At 41.8% G+C, this 8450-nt stretch overlaps 1 pseudogene; it reads left to right on the forward strand.

The window, feature by feature from the left end:
• The first annotated feature begins 6596 nt into the window (after positions 1–6596).
• LOC107507432 lies at positions 6597–6826 on the forward strand (annotated as a pseudogene).
• The last annotated feature ends 1624 nt before the right edge of the window (positions 6827–8450 follow it).

The following is an 8450-nucleotide window of genomic DNA, read 5'->3' on the forward strand; positions in this document are numbered from 1 at the left end:
AAGTAAATCTAAATCGAACTGAGAAACTTTTGTATATCAAAAGAAATTGTCAACAAAATAAAAAGGCAACCAAAAGGGATAAGATACTTGCAAATGATATCTCCACTAAAGGGCTAATGTCAAAAATTTATAAAGAACTTATACAACTCAATGGCAAAAAAAAAAAAAATGTGATAAAAAATGGGCAGATAATCTGAATAGACAGACAACTCTTCAAGTAAGACATACAGAAGGCTAACAGATATATGAAAAGATGTTCAACATCGCTAGTTATAAAGGAAATGCAAATCAAAACTACAATGAGACATCATCTCATACCTGTTAGAATGGTATCAGTAAGACAAGAAATAACAGTGTTGAAGAGGGTGTGGAAAAGGGAATTCTCACACACTGCTGGTCGGAATATAAATTGGTGCAGCCTCTATGGAGAACAGTATGGCGGTTCCTTAAAAATTAAGAATAAAGCTATCATATGACCCAACAATTCCTCTTCTGGTATCTACCCCCAAAATTTGAACACACTTATTCATAAAAATTATGAATCCCTTATGTCCACTGCAGCATTATTCACTATAGCCAAGACATGGAAAGAAGCTAAATGTCTTCAAAGGATAATTGGATAAAGAAGATATGATCCGTACACACACACACACACACACACACACACACACACACACACACACAGTGGAATATTACTTAGCCATAAAAAAGGATAAAATATTCCCATTTGCAACAACATAGATGGATCCTAAAAGTATCATGCTAAGTGAAATAAATCAGATGTTTTGAAAAGGACAAGAACCTTTGAGAAATGGCAGGTCTAGCTCTAGAGCAGAAAATGTACAAACTGAGTGGGGAACCTCTTGTTACTCCAGAAAGCAAGGAAGCTATCAAGCACAGCTGGGTTATATCAAAGGACTCAGGAACCATCTTGAAGAGATTCTATTAAAATAGCTTCATTTGCAATCTCTAATGATTAATGTCTACGCAATGACCATCAATGTCTGCTCACATTACTAATAAAAAAATTAAAAAATACAACTGGATATTAGGTACCTCCTGAAAAAAGCACACAACATCATCTGTAAAGTAACCTTGGGCAAAAACATGGAACCATAATCAAGCTTCAAGATACACGTTCTATACTTATTTGCAGGGGACAGAAGGACATATTATATGACATCATGGAAAAGCAATTAGCTAAACACAGGTATTAAAACACTATAGAACAAATGATTATTTCTTCAACAAATAAACTGCAAGAAAAAAGTGTATAAATCTGAAAATTAACAGAAAAAATGTTAAAGGCCTAATTTAAGCAAACAAATTGTAAGATAATTAGGGAACTTTGAACACAGATGGGATAGTTTTAACACTGAAATTATTTTTAACTTTGTTAATGTAATAATGATATTGTAGTTACATTTTTAAAACAAAATATGATACATGAAATTGTATAAAGTCAGGTATTTTCTTCAAAATTGTCAAGTGTGAGGAAGAATTGAGTGAGGACATAGGAGACATAATATTGTGCAAGACTTTATAGTTGCAGAGTCTGGGTCATAGGTACATGGGGGTTCATTATGTAATTCTTTTTACTTTTTTATATATTTACATTTTTCATAATAAAAAGTCTATTTAAAAGGCAAAATCATGAGTTAATATTCTTGGATGTAATTCTTTGATAACTTTGCTATCCCTTGCATTATTATTATACTAGCCAAGTTTTTCATTTCTTCTAAAGTCAAGTTTTGCTAATTTATATGTAATGCTGTAAAGAAAAAAATTATTCATTTTAATTTTTCTTAGAGAATAAAATAAATAAGTCCACTCTGTATAGAATGTAAAACCGTAAGAAAATCTGACTGTAGGAAGAATAATCATGCCGGAATTTTTTTAAAAATTAAGGCATTTCTTGGTTACATCAGAAAGAAAATGAGGTGAGAGAAAGGAGAGTAGAGGTGAGAAAAATGGTGCCTGGATATGCAGTGTTTGATTAAACTCTTCCCCATTATTCTTGAAATGAACAGAAATAGTCTATATGAAAGAAAAGACTTAATAATAGCATCTAACATGGAAAGAGTAATTACAATGTGCCAGTCAGCTTTACTAAGCACTGTATACATTATCGGCTCATTCAATCTTCATTAAAACTCAATGAGATAAGAATTGTTATTACAGCTGCTTTCAAAATGAGGAAACTGAAGCACAGGGAGGTTAAATATTCTTGGCATGTGACACAACTACAGTAGTAAAAAGTGTAGTCAGAATTAAAACCCAGGATCAAAGGCAATAAGGCTCCAATACTGCACTTTTTAGCCATTACAGTGTAAGACAGGGTTCATAAAACTACTGCCCACAAGCCAAACACAGCCAGTAGCCTGTTTTTGTACATTTTTCCCAAGTGTGTTCCCTGCCCGGGGTTGGCGAGCCGCCGGCCGGCCGAGGAACAGAGGTCCCAGGCCTACTTAGCAGGAAGCACCCCACTGAGATGTCGCAGCGCAGGTTCACCTACCAGAAACCGCCTTGCAGTTTCTGTCTCTGTGTGGCCGCAGGGCGAGGCTGGTACTTCCCTGTGACAGGAGGGCCATGTGATGCGCCCACTGTTAGCTGTCGAAATCACCGGTGGCCGTCAGATTCCCGGACTTCGAAGTCGTCCTTCCTGAGGAGAAGAAAAAAGAGGAGGAAGCTGAAGGGTAGGCCCCGCCCCCGCGTCACCTGCAGCCCCCTTGCCCTAGGCGGAAGGGAGGCCAGCAGGTAAGGATACAGTTAGGAACACCCACCGTGATATAACCACTGAGCATCTTGTCCCGCAGAGCAGCCATAAGCGCAGCTTCACTTTTATTCTTGAAAACTAAGAAAAGGGTTAAAAAAAATTTTTTTTGTTTTTGTTTTTTGTTTGTTTCTTTTTAAAGGCTATAAGAATAAGAAGAGGAAGAAAGATGAGGAGCAGGAGTAATGTACATGCCTACAAAGACTAAAATATTTGCTCTCTGGCCGTTTACAGAAAAAGCAGACCCACCCATCCTTTAGTTCCTTGCTGGGATCTGAGCGATTTCCACGTGGAAAATAAAAAAGAGGCGTGTTCACCATGTTAGATGAGGCTTGGAAGATAAGGACAGCCTAGATACAGGAGTGTGGATGCTTAGAAAACTGTGAATTCACAAAATGTAAAAGCATGAGTTGGTCTTCGAATTGTCACAAGCAAATAGACTTGGCATTTGAATGAAAATCAAATATCTGAGGGGTGGAAGCTACAACTGATATAGGTTTTATATGTATTTGTCGGAAATTTTCTGTCTCTTTGAGTTTCAAAATTATTTGCATAATTTCACAGTATCCCCCAACCTGCACCCTCTAAAAAACAATCAGATACCTGTCAGAGTTTGGGATTTTACCCTACTTATAAGCTAATAATAACGTTACTATTTTATGAATATTGGCAGAAGACATAGACTCTTGGGTCATAGAAAAGAAATTTATTACTCATGGCACAGCAAACAGCATGAGCATCAATTCCTTATCACAGGTCCCATGGGAGTGATGTGCAGGAGCCCAGAGGATGTAATACTACAATGAGTTTGTGTTACAGACGAGAAACACTAAGTCTAGGAATTCACTGCATTTATAGTGAGTAGAAAGAAAGCCTGCACTTTGAACCCACATATACTCATGACTCTGGCTCAACAATAGAAATTCTTAAACATTATTGCTTCATCTATACCCTCATTCGATTCTTCCCCCTGTCCAATAATGTTGAGGCAAATGGCTGACATTATATAATTCCAACCTTCAAGGTTGCTCACTGGAAATACAACACTGAGGAACTGCATGGTCAGAGAGCAGTCAGGACCTTCCCTACTTGACATACCCTACAAAAATGTGCAGGGATGCTTGGGGCCCATTGAGACTTGCTTTCCCCATCAATCCACCCATTACCCCTACATGTCTGGTTTTCTGGCAAACTTTCACAAAAGTATGGCAGTCGACTGGCCACTCTGATTGATTTAACCAACAGTTTTTCTGTCCAATCTGTCCAATTTGTCTCATACAGCGTTTAATCAAGGCTATTATCAGAGAGACTTCAAACAACAAGATGAAGTTAACCTGCAGTATTAACCTCAAATATACCTTCCAGGGTCCTGGACTCATGCAACTGTCCCAGTGGAAACCAGGAGACTACTTCAGCCACTCAGGGTGTAATCTAGTCCGAGGCCAGTCCATTTTCCATTATGACCCCTGCAAGGGAGTTCACACTGACCTGCTAATCTTCAGTGTCATTGTAGATAATTACAGTAGGACCAGAAACAACCTCTATCCCCAGGGGAGATACATTCTGTGTCCCATTTCCAGCCACATACAAAAACATAACTCAAACAGGCACAGATAACTGCCATCAGAATTTGTCATTAAACTTTATTTGGGTCAGCATTACATTGGATTGGTTAAGTCACACAGGCAGGGTCACTGAGTAGTTGTAGCCTTCTTTTCCATGCATGGCATAACCCAAGACCTCTCAACCATCAGAGAAGCATGAGAATTTGTAACAGTCAGAATGAAACAAACAAGTGCCAATCCATGCGTCTGTACCTATTTAAAGGATGTGCAAGTTGGGAACTATTGATGGCCTCGGGCACAGCAGAATAAGTCAGGATCAGCCCTGTCCACAGATTGTCAGCTACAGTTGCTATTCGACTCAAGTGGCAGTGTTGGACCTGGGCAACAAAGAGATTATTAACTTCCTCCACCCCTGCACATCTGGGGTCTAAGGCGTTCCCACCACAAGTGTCAGGATTGTTTAATATCTCAAGTCTATGGTCTTCCAAGTGTCATACCAGATAGCAGACAAGACAGCTAAATCATTGGCAATATCCCAAGAGTCAGTAAAAAGCACAAGTTTCATCATAGGGAGTATTAGCCAGAGTTATAAAAATGGTCTTCAGCTCTGCCCACTGAGGGGACAGCCACACCAATTATCGGGATTGACATATATGGAGCAACAGCTTAACAGCTGCAGCAGCCTAGTGGACATTGATAGATTTCAACTCAGCCGAACCATCAGAGAACCAGGCCCAGGCATTAGGATGAACCTCTGTGAATGGAGGCCTTCATTGAGCTTGCGGCTTTACTTCGCGGGGCATAATACAAATACAATTTCCCTAAAGCAATAGCTGCTACTTTTTCATATAAACTGAGATGCCATTGGGACAATGTCCTTGAATACCCAATTTCCATTTGACAAGTGAGGTATATTGGGCTTTTTCCTTATTAGTCGTCAAATCTGAGTTGACGCACCCACAATGGGGACATCAGGCTGCAGAGTCACAGGCCTCTATGGGTCAGGTGTTCCCCTTCAACAAGGTCCCAGCAACAGGTCAATAGCGGCCGCTTCCGCACCACCACCACCCCTACCTCCACGCGTTTTTTAAAGTGGTGTAGTTGGAGCCTAATTCCAGCAGGTGGCGATATTGTGCTAGAAAATTACCTCCACATGCCGCAACCGTTAAGTCTTCTAACTAAAGCAGTGATTTCTATTTCTTCTCAGATTTTTTATATATATATACATATATATGTATATGTATACACACACACACACAGACACACAGACACACACACAGACACACATACACACACACACACACACACACACACACCCTTAACCACTGGGAAGAGACCGAGGGTATCTCCCTACATGCCACGAACCTTCTAGACTTCAAGAACATTCACAATACTAGTATGTACAACATAAGTATCAATTATACATTCAGCCCTAAAAGACACAATAAATGGCATATTGAATATACCCCAAAAGTCCTCCCTACAAGATCACTTTAACTTTCCTTCTTTACAGAAAACGTTGTCCAAACCCCATCAGTTGAGTCTGGACGTTCCTCCCACCCACCCCCTGCCCCCATGGCAGGGTTTATGAACCCTGACATTATTGACATTTTGTGCTGAATAACTATTTGTATAGAGAGGTATTATGTGCACCTTAAATGTTGAGCCCCATCCTTGCTTCTACCCACTAAATGCCCTTAGAACACGCACACGCGCGCACACACACACACACACACACACATTCTCTGGTTGTGACAATTAAAGATGTCTCTAAACATTGTCAAATGTCCCTAGGGCAAGTGGGGGACTAAATTGCCCTAACTGAGAACCACCGCCCTGTGGAAACATGGAGCAGTGGACCAAGAAGTCTGACAGGCACATCAAGGGCTATAGCTGCTAGAAGTCCAGAAAGTAGATGCAGATGGAGGGAGAGGAAGATAAGCTGTGGCAGATGGCTTTTTATATATATCCTTTGTCTCTTCAAGCGAGGCTCAACACCAGTTCCTTACTCCCATTATTGCAGCTGCCTCTACAGTGCTCAGTGCCTTTAGATACCCTTGCTCCTTGTCCCCCAGCATCCAGCCCCTTATTCCCAACTAGCTGGATAGGATTGTGACCTGGGGACTTGTATACAACAGGGCTAAAAATATTTGAGTTTCTGAAGCACTTGCAGGGGAGCTGAGCACTGTGGTGCAAGAGAAGTTGACGCTGAAGAGTGGTGAGTCAGAGGAGACCTCAGACAGCAGGCAGCTGAGGTCATGGCCTTTGACCTCGACTTCTCGCCTCCTGAGGTGCCCGAGAACCTGCTATGGTATGGGGCCATCTTCCAGCTCATCTGTGTGCTAGTCATCATTGTGCCTGTTTCCAAGTCCCACAAGGTGGAGGCAGAGCCATTTGAGCCCAGAAGTGAGGAGGTGATGAGGAAGACCAAGGTTGTTGCTCCTTCCATAACAAGAAACCTAAGAAGGAGGCCAAGAAGAAGTGGTAGAAGACAAGGCTGGTGGAGCCAGGCAAAAGAGGCAAGGGCTTTAGGGGCAGCCCTCCTGGGACTCAGCGTCCTGTCCTCTCGCTCTGTCCCAGGCCCAGGCTCTGAGGTGGCTAGGATGCCCTCTCATCACAGAGCGCTGAACAATCATAACAATCCCAGGCCCCAGCTGGGCACACCACCCTTCCTCTTACTTCTGCTTCTGTAATAGTTAACAGCCAAAGAAACTGAAACACCCTATGAGCAGACTGCTTTAGAAGTCTGTTCAGAAATTGAGCCAGCTCACAGTTATATTTTCTTACTTAATCATAGAGTCCAGCCTTTAGTCACCCACCTTACAGATTTACACTACATTTAGTCATTATCGAATGTTGACAAGCTCTGCCCTCTCCCATTATTTATGCACCACAGATTTTCTTCTGATCAGTCACCTTTGTCTCTGCTTATGCAGATGAAGCCAAGCCAGGTCAGGGCTCACTTGTTTGTTTAGGTCAAGATGCTATAGCCACTGCGACGTTTATGGTCCCACAAGTGTAATAGCCAGGTCTGAAAGGTGCTTCGTGTGAAAGCCAGTGGAAGACTGGGGCCACAGCAATGCCTGGTTTTCCTTTGGCAGTTGGAAGGGATTTGGTTGAATGAGTGCATGTTTCTTGGTTCCAACTTTCTGAGCTACTGAAATGGGGGGCTTGTCACCCTCAGACCAACCGCTTTTCAACCCATCATAGCCACATTGAAAGTGAGCCTTTTGGCGTCCACCTCTACAATATCCTACAAATAGCTCACATTCCTCATCACCCTCCTCCCCACCCCCATTCTTTCAACCCCTGACCAGTGAGGAAAAGTGTCAATAAACTGTCCTGCATATTGAAAAAAAAAAAATTGTTTCTCCCCTCCTTGAAGTTCCCCAAGCATATGCAGCTTTTTCTTTAAAGCAGCTGAAGTTGGGGTATGGGGAAGGAAGGAGTCTGGAGGTATGGAGGGACAAGGCCATTCCATGCCAGGAAGAAGGCTTTGCAACAGCTTTTGGCTTCAAGCAGTTGCTGGCAACTTGGGCTCATCCAAACCAATACCTGGTTTGGGTCCATCTAAAGCTCTATCTCCTTATTGCTACTGTCACTTATTTAAGTTTTGGGGATCCCTTGACTCTGGAGGTGCCTCACTTTTGGTTGCCTCACTTTTGCTGCCCCATTGTCATATAACATCCCGTTTTCCTCCTGCTCTTAAAGACAGCGAGCATAACAAGACATCATTTAGGTAGATTGTTTCAATCCTGCCTCTTGCCACTTAGCTTCTAAATATTTATTAATGAATAGGACAGTGAGATACCCTTACTTTCACCCTTGCTCACCACTTGGGGGAGAGCAGCCACTGCTGGATTCTCAAGTCTCCTCATATTCACTAACACAGCCCACGGAGTCTTCCAAAAAGGGATGTCTCTGCCTGCATCCCATCTCGACACCCAAACTCTCAGGTTTTGAGATTTTACCCTACACAAGCTAATAATTTAGCCTGTTGTTGTTTCATAGATGTTGGCAGAAGACACAAGCTCCTTTGTTCAGAGATAAAGTACTTTATTACTCATATACAGCCAAGTAACATGAAAATAATGTTGTGTCAGTTCCCCCAC

The sequence above is a fragment of the Rousettus aegyptiacus genome, unplaced genomic scaffold, assembly GCF_014176215.1.
Source record: "Rousettus aegyptiacus isolate mRouAeg1 unplaced genomic scaffold, mRouAeg1.p scaffold_m13_p_3, whole genome shotgun sequence".
NCBI lineage: Eukaryota > Metazoa > Chordata > Mammalia > Chiroptera > Pteropodidae > Rousettus > Rousettus aegyptiacus.